Source organism: Tupaia chinensis, unplaced genomic scaffold (genome assembly GCF_000334495.1).
Source record: "Tupaia chinensis unplaced genomic scaffold, TupChi_1.0 Scaffold144642_1, whole genome shotgun sequence".
NCBI lineage: Eukaryota > Metazoa > Chordata > Mammalia > Scandentia > Tupaiidae > Tupaia > Tupaia belangeri.
The window spans coordinates 761,520-770,485 of NW_006204503.1; the positions used below are offsets into that span (position 1 = coordinate 761,520).

General features: G+C 37.5%; 2 pseudogenes; both read left to right on the forward strand.

Moving 5' to 3' along the window:
- Positions 1–4,449: 4,449 nt before the first annotated feature.
- On the forward strand, positions 4,450–5,857 carry LOC102490619 (ubiquitin carboxyl-terminal hydrolase 14 pseudogene; annotated as a pseudogene).
- Position 5,858: 1 nt separating this feature from the next.
- LOC102494065 (ubiquitin carboxyl-terminal hydrolase 14 pseudogene) lies at positions 5,859–6,977 on the forward strand (annotated as a pseudogene).
- Positions 6,978–8,966: the final 1,989 nt, after the last annotated feature.

Sequence of the window (8,966 nt, forward strand, 5' to 3'; positions counted from 1 at the left end):
CTATTACACAGGTTGAATCTGTCTTGGCTGCTTGAAAAGCACACTCTGTGTGTGCGTGTGTGTGTGTGTGTGTGTGTGTGTGTGTACACAAAATTCCGACAAGTTAAGAGAAATGAGGGAAAAGGGATTGCAACATGATCACAGCCCATGAAGGGTGCTTTCTCCTCCTCCCATTCTCTCTGGTAAACATACATGGTCTTTTGGCAATTAAAAAAAAATCAGTACAAACTTGGTGAGAGAAATTCGGGGCCAGCAGTAGCAGTTAAGGCACTGGACTTCCAGATGGCTGACTGCAGTTCAAGTCTTGGCCCAGAGGCTTGAAACTCACATTGTGTGTGTGTGTGTGTCTAAAATCCTGAGAGAAGAATGAAAGAGAAGGGATTGTAGTGTAGCCATCCCCCCCGGGGATTAATTTCTCACTTTCTCTCTCTCTGTCATTCCCTTAGTGCACGTGCCCTGTAGCAAAAGAATCTCTCAAAAACAGAAACAAACAAAACCAGAAATGTATTATCTCACAGATCTGGAGGCCAGAAATAAGAAATTAAGAGTTGATACAACTGCACTCCCTCTGGAGAGCCTGGGGGAGAATTCCTTCCTTGCCTTCTTCCAGCTTCCTTGACTTGTTGCCATATCTCTCTCCAGTCCATCTTCACACTGCTTTCTCCCCTGTGTCTCTTTTGCCTCTGTCTTATAAGGATACCAGTGGTAGCATTGAGAGCCCACTTGAAAAATTCACGGTAATTGCCTCACTTGAAAATCTTTGATCACATCAGCAAAGATCCTCTTTCCAAATAAGTTTAACAATTTATGAGTTTCAAGGATTAAGATGATATTTTTGCATAGCATTATTCAACCTATTACAAGAGAAAGAGTTTAGTGTAGAAAACAAATTTGAAGAAATGATGGCTAAAAACTCTCCAAATTTGATGGAAAACATAAATTTACAGATTTACTGAGATTCAGGAAGCTCAGCAAAATTCAAACAGGATGAACTCATAGAAAACCATGGCTAAAGATACCAGCATAGGGCCTGGCAGGTAATGTGATGGCTAAGGTGCTGGACTCCCGCATGGCTAACTGTAATTTGAATCCCAGACCTGGTGATTTGTTTTCTCACCTTCCCTTTCTCTCTCTCTCTGGTCAAATTTTGAAAAATAATAGGGACTAGCAGTTAGTGTAATGGCTATGTCACTGAACTCCTATGTAGTTGACTGTGGTTCGAGTCCCGGACCCGGTGGCTTAAACTTACGCCGGGTGTGTGTGCGTGCGTGCCCAAGATCCCAAGAGGAGAATGGAAGAGAAGGGATTGCGGCGTGGCCATCCCCCCCCGGGGGGGTGATTTCTTGCTTTCTATCTCTCTGTCTCTCTCTGTCTTTCTGGCGAGCGCGCACACCCTAAAGCAAAAACTTCTCAAAAAAATTGAAAAATAATAATAAATAAAATTAAATAAATAATTATTTTTAAAAGATATCATCATAAAACTGCTAGAAACTAACAGTAGGGAGAAAAATTTTAAAAGATTTTTGCCGTAGGGTACATACACTCACTGGAAAGAGACGGGGAGAGAGACAGCAAGAGGTTAAAATGAGAAATCATCCCAGGATCCTGGCCACACCACAGTCCTTTCTCCTCCAGTCTCTTCCTGGGATACATGCACATGTACTGGGCATGATTTTCAAGCAACTGGGTCTGAAACTTGAACTGTGGTTAACAATGTGGGAGTACAACACCCCAACCACCACCTGCTGTCCCCAGGGAAAAAAATCTCTTAAAAGTGAACACCGAACAGAAGAGGGATTGCAGATCACCTCCTTCTGCTCACCTCTGAACACTCAAATTGAACTTCAAGAATTAGGAAGAAACACGCCATCCATCAGATGACTAGAAATCACTGCAGGATCACAAGAAATATGAGAAAACAAGACAATACCTCTCCTCCAAGGGAAAAGAATAACACCTTTTTATCCTCAGACAGTAAAACGAAACTCATGGAAATATCTGATAAGGAATTTAGAATATTCATAATGACAAAGCTAACAGAGATGGAAGAGAAGAGAGATAATGAACTGCTAAAGAGAAAGGAGAAAGGAGCTAACGAGGTGAGGAAATTCTTGCAAGATCTAAAAGAGGAAATACACACTCTAAAAAAGAATCAAATGGACCTATTAGAGATGAAGGCTATAATACAGGAAGTCAAAATCTCCCTTGAAAGTATTAAAAGCAGACTACATCATACAGAAAATCGAATTGTAGATGTAGAAGATAGAATCGCTGGCCTAGAAAAATCCACCAAAAAGACTGAGAAAATGGACCCCAAAAATGAGAATAATATACACGAAATACTAGATACCATCAAACATCCAGATAACTGGTATCCCAAAAGGTGAAGAAACTCATAATGGCATTGATAATCTATTCCATGAAATCCTGCAAGAAAACTTTTTAAACCTAGAGAGGCACTCAAAGATCCAGTCCCAAGAAATACAAAGGACCCCAAGTAGAATCAACCCAAGAAGATCTTCTCTAAGACACATTATAGCCATACTGACCAAAACCACAAAGACAAGATACTAAGATTGGCAAGAAAGAAATGCCAAATTACCTACAAAGGATATACCATCAGGCTAACAGCAGACCTCTCATCAGAAACAATGCAAGTGAGGAAAGCATGGGGAAATATATTCAAAGTGTTAAGGGAAAAGCAATTTCAACCAAGAATACTGAACCCAGCAAGATTATCCTTCACAGGAAAAGAAAAGACAAGAATATTCTCAGATAAACAAAACCTGAAACACCAGACTAGATCTCCATGAAGTTCTCAAAGGAGTGCTATACCAGGAAAATTAAATACAGACACACAGAAATAAGAGCTCAAAAACTAAGAAAATGGCCAACTTAATTGTAGAGACACATCTGGAGCTGAATATTATATCCCAGAATTTAATCAGGAATATTGGACCACAACAGAAGATACACTTAAGGTACATGAGACTGAACTGGTGAAATAGCATTTTATGACTTTTGACTAAAACATTGCTGATTTCCTTCTTGGCTTTGTTTTCCAGTTTTAAGAATTTTTGTCCTCTCTTGAGCTGCCGATAGATTCATGTACCTACTATTTAAACAGAATCCTAACCTGTTTCCTGGCTTTAAGTTTTAAGTAAATTTCCTTAGCATTTTTGGTTTATTAAAGCTAAAACTGTTTTTCTTGAAATTAAAAAATATATTAAAAATACCTATTTAATGACCATAGTAAGCATTAAAGCATCAAGCTAGGTGCTACCTTACAGTATATTCATTCTACTCAGCGTTTCATGCCTAAAATCAGACATGTATTCATTGATATGTACATACTAGCTAAACTTGCTATTGAAAGAAATTTTGTGAATCAATAAAATGTGGGGGGAAAAAGAAATGGAAAACAACTGTAGACACCTAAGATAGTGTGGGAGAAGGGTGAGAAATGGCAGAGGGTGAGAAATAGGGGTAATATATACATGTATATATATGAAACTAGAAATGGAAAATTAATAATGATAACATGTATGATTAAGTCACTACACAGTATACTTTGGATGAGAAATCACATTTTGTATGCTGTGACAATACTCAGGGAATAAATGTAAATTAATTAATTAATTTAAAATGTTTCATAAGAAAATGACAGTGCACTTGTAACTAGATTCTAGCTTTGTCCATAGTTTTAGTTTAAGGTATTTTGTGAATCAACAAAATGTGGAAAAAAATGTAAAAAATAAATTAATTAATTAAATAAGAAAACAGAATAATGTATCGGGGTCAGCAAGTGATGTGGTAGTTAAGGTGCTAGACTCCCACAGGGTTGATTGAGTCCTGGACCTGGCAGCTTGAAAATCATGCCAGACACTTGTGCATGCATACACAAAATCCTAAGAGGAGAATGGAAAAAGCCCCCTTGGGGAGTGATTATTCATTTTCCCTTTCTCTGTCTCTCTGCAGTAAATGCACACCCCTATGGCAAAAATCTAAAAATAATAATAGTAATAATAAAATAATAATGATGTATTACCAAAGAAGATATACAAATGATCAACAAGCATGTGAAGAGATGCTCCACATCACAAATTACTAGGGAAATGTAAGTCAGAACCAATGAGTTATCAATTCACCCCTATCAAGATGGCTACTATAAAGCAAGCAAGCAACCAACCAGAAAACAGGTGTTGTAAAGTATGTGAAGAAACGGGAATCTTTGTGTATTGTTGGTGGGAGTGTAAAATGGTGTGAACACTATGAAAACAATATAGCAGTCCTCAAAAAATTAAAAATAGAATTACTAGACCCTTGTTACAGAGAAGTTGCGACCACCGCAACTCTGCCTGGCTGTCGCCACAGCTTCCCCTGGTTGTTTCTTTCCGATCCCTTGCTAGGCCCAGCCCTCCTGCACTACCGCTTCCCCTCGCACTCACCATGCCACTGTACTCTGTTACCATCAGATGGGGGAAGGAGAAATTTGAAGATGTGGAATTGAACAGTGATGAACCTCCAATGGTGATCAAAGCTCAGCTTTTTGCACTTACTGTAGTCCAGCTGGTCAGACAGAAAGTTATGAGGAACGGAGAAACACTGAAGGATGAGGATTGGGGAAACATAAAAATAAAAAATGGAATCATTCTAATGATGGAATCAGCAGATGTTCTTCCTGAAGTACCCTCAGCTAAAATCGTATTCATAGAGGACATGACAGAAGAACAGTTAGCATCTGCCATGGAATTACCATGTGGATTGACAAATCTTTGTAACACTTGTTACATGAATGCTACAGTTCAGTATATTCGTTCTGTGCCTGAACGCAAAGATGCCCTGAAAAGGTATGCAGGTGCCTTGAGAGCTTCAGGGGGAATGGCTTCAGTACAGTGTATTACTGCAGTCCTTAGAGATTTGTTCGATTCCGTGGATTAAAACTTCTTCCAGTATTCCACCTATTAGTCTACTGCAGTTTTTGCACATGGCTTTTCCACAGTTTGCAGAGAAGGGTGAACGAGAACAATATCTCCAACAGGATGTTAATGAGTGTTGGGTACAAATGATGTATTACAACAGCAACTGGAAGCTGTAGAGGATGATGCTGTTAAAGAGACAGATACTTCATCTGCATCAGGAGTGACACCTTCTAAAAAGAATAGTGTAACTGATTAGTTCTTTTGTGTTGAGTTTGAAATTATGAAATGTACAGAATCTGAAGATGTCATCAAAGGAAAGGAAAATCAGCTTCAAGTTAGCAGTTTTATCAATCAGGAAGTAAAATAGCTTTTTACAGGACTTAAACTGTGTCTTCAGGAAAAAAATCACCAGTCTCCGACATTGCAAAGAAACACTTTGTATATCAAATCTTCCAAGTTCAGATGGCTACCTGCTTGACTATTTAGATGGTCTGACATCTTTATAAAGAGAAGGAATCTGTGAATGCCAAAGTTCTTAAGTATGTTAAATTTCCTCTTATGTTGGATGTGTACGAACTGTGTACACCACAAGTTCAAGAGAAAATGGTCTGTTTTCAATCAAATTCAAGGATTTTGAAGATTAAAAAAAATGAATCAGCAGTCAAACACAAGTGACAAAAAGTCTAGTCCACAGAAAGAAGTTAAGTATGAACCCGTTTCTTTTGCTGATGATATTGGCTCCAATAATTGTGGATACTATGACTTACAATTGGTGCTAACACACGAGGGAAAGGTCTAGTTCTTCATGTCATTATGTATCATGGGTGAAAAGGAAACACAATGAGTGAATTAAGTTTGATGATGATAAGGTCAGTATTGTAACACCAGAAGATATCTTGCGGCTTTCTGGGGGTGGTGCCTGGCAAATTGCTTAATATTCGTTCTGTGCCTGAACGCAAAGATGCCCTGAAAAGGTATGCAGGTGCCTTGAGAGCTTCAGGGGGAATGGCTTCAGTACAGTGTATTACTGCAGTCCTTAGAGATTTGTTCGATTCCGTGGATTAAAACTTCTTCCAGTATTCCACCTATTAGTCTACTGCAGTTTTTGCACATGGCTTTTCCACAGTTTGCAGAGAAGGGTGAACGAGAACAATATCTCCAACAGGATGTTAATGAGTGTTGGGTACAAATGATGTATTACAACAGCAACTGGAAGCTGTAGAGGATGATGCTGTTAAAGAGACAGATACTTCATCTGCATCAGGAGTGACACCTTCTAAAAAGAATAGTGTAACTGATTAGTTCTTTTGTGTTGAGTTTGAAATGATCATGAAATGTACAGAATCTGAAGATGTCATCAAAGGAAAGGAAAATCAGCTTCAAGTTAGCAGTTTTATCAATCAGGAAGTAAAATAGCTTTTTACAGGACTTAAACTGTGTCTTCAGGAAAAAAATCACCAGTCTCCGACATTGCAAAGAAACACTTTGTATATCAAATCTTCCAAGTTCAGATGGCTACCTGCTTGACTATTTAGATGGTCTGACATCTTTATAAAGAGAAGGAATCTGTGAATGCCAAAGTTCTTAAGTATGTTAAATTTCCTCTTATGTTGGATGTGTACGAACTGTGTACACCACAAGTTCAAGAGAAAATGGTCTGTTTTCAATCAAATTCAAGGATTTTGAAGATTAAAAAAAATGAATCAGCAGTCAAACACAAGTGACAAAAAGTCTAGTCCACAGAAAGAAGTTAAGTATGAACCCGTTTCTTTTGCTGATGATATTGGCTCCAATAATTGTGGATACTATGACTTACAATTGGTGCTAACACACGAGGGAAAGGTCTAGTTCTTCATGTCATTATGTATCATGGGTGAAAAGGAAACACAATGAGTGAATTAAGTTTGATGATGATAAGGTCAGTATTGTAACACCAGAAGATATCTTGCGGCTTTCTGGGGGTGGTGCCTGGCAAATTGCTTATATTCTACTCTATAAGCCTATTTCTACAGAGTTGAAATAATGGAAGACAATGAACAGAAATCTTCATTTTAGCTATTTATGCTTAGGTGCAAAATAAATGTTATTTGCTGATCATATATATAGTCCAGAGCTTTAGAAGAAGACACAGTGGTTTTATCTACTTCCCTTTGGAACAAGAGGGCAGTTGACCATGCCATGCACGAATCTAAAAATTACCTTTGCATCGTGTTGTCCTGCTAAAAGGTGGCAGTAAGATCATTTTTAAAACTTTTCTCTTGCATTATCCTAAAAAAATTTAGTCAAAATACCTTTCAGCCATTACCTTCTGACAATTTTTCCCTGGCTTTTTCAGTCCAAGATTCAGCAATCAGATGTTTATTGCATACCTGTTCCATATTATTTGTCGTTCTTGCATGGCTCAAACCACCATTCAGTAGCTGCCCATACTTTGCCTTATCTAAAAGTTTTCCAGGAAGGCAGAAAAGGAAGTGTTGCTCCCTCATTGTGTAACTTAGTGGTGCTGTCCACATCCCATGAAAACATGGGTACGATCAAGGATTTGGCCAGATGGATTGCTGCTGGCTTTTCATAACATTAAAATAAGCTGTGATCAATAGTACTACATTTGATTATACATTTATTGTTGAGTCACTCTCTGATGTACTATGGTTTGTACATTTTACTTTGCAGTGGTTTTATCAACTTTTAAAAAATGTTGACAAGCTCTGGTTGCTTATTTTTAGAAAATGAGAATATTTAATCATAAAAAATTTAAAAAGAAGGATTTAAAAAATAGGATTACTATATGATCTAGCAATTCCACTTCTGGATAGATATCCAAATGAATGGAAAACAAGGTCTTAAAATGATATTTGCATATCCATGTTCACACAGCATTATTCACAAAAGGTGGAAGAAACCTAAATATTAATTGACAGAGGAACGGAAAAATGAAATGTGGCACATACCTACAATGGGATATTATTCAGCCTTAAAGAAGAAATTATGATATGTGCTAATACAAAAGTGAACATTAAGCACATTATACTAAGTTAAATAAGCCAGTCACAAAGATAAAGACTATATGAGTCTACTTACATGAGGCCCCTAAGCAGTCAAATTCATAAATATAGAAAGTAGAATGGGGTTTTCCAAGTGCTCTGTGGAGACAATGGAAGTTTTTATTTATTGAAAAGAGAGTCTTGGAACCAGCATGTGGTGAGGTGATTAAGGCGCTGGATACTCCCATATGGATGACTGCAGTTCGAGTCTCAGACCTGATGGCTTGCTTTCTCACTTTCTGTGTGTGTGTGTGTGTGTGTGTGTGTGTGTGTGTGTGCGCGTGTGTCTGGTCAAATTAAAAAATAAGTAAATGAATAAATAAAATTAAATGATTCTTTAAAAAGTTTCAGTTTTGAAAGATGAAAAATCATGGAGATTCATTATATTCAATACAACAATGAGAATATACTTAACACTATTCTACTATTCACTTAAAAATGGGCCCGGTCCAAGGTCATGGTGAAAAGGGAACTCTCCTACACTATACTACAAATCAGTACAGGCACTGTGGAGAGAAATATGGCTGTGGACTAAAATGAGCAGACTTTTAAAAAAACTTTTTTCCTTTACATTACAGTATAATGTAAATTAGTACAGCCACACTGTACAGAGAAATTCGGAGGTTCCTCAAAAACCTACAAATAGAACTACGATAAGATCCAGCAATTCCACTCCTGAGTATCTAACCAAAGGATACAAAGTTGAAAACACACTTGCACATCCATGTTTATTGCAGCATTATTCACAATTGCTAATTGTTATTCACAAGGAATCAATCCACAAACAGATTAATATATTGAAAAAAGTGTGGCACATACACACTATGGAATACTACTAGGCCATAAAAAACAATGAGACTCTGGCATTTGATAGAAAGAGGACAAATATGGAAGATTTAATGTGGAGTAATGCAAACTAGACTATGAAAGGGAGGTATTTTGTATGTCCCCATTTAATATGTATAGAATATCTGCACTTTATAGCAGAAACTGAAAGATT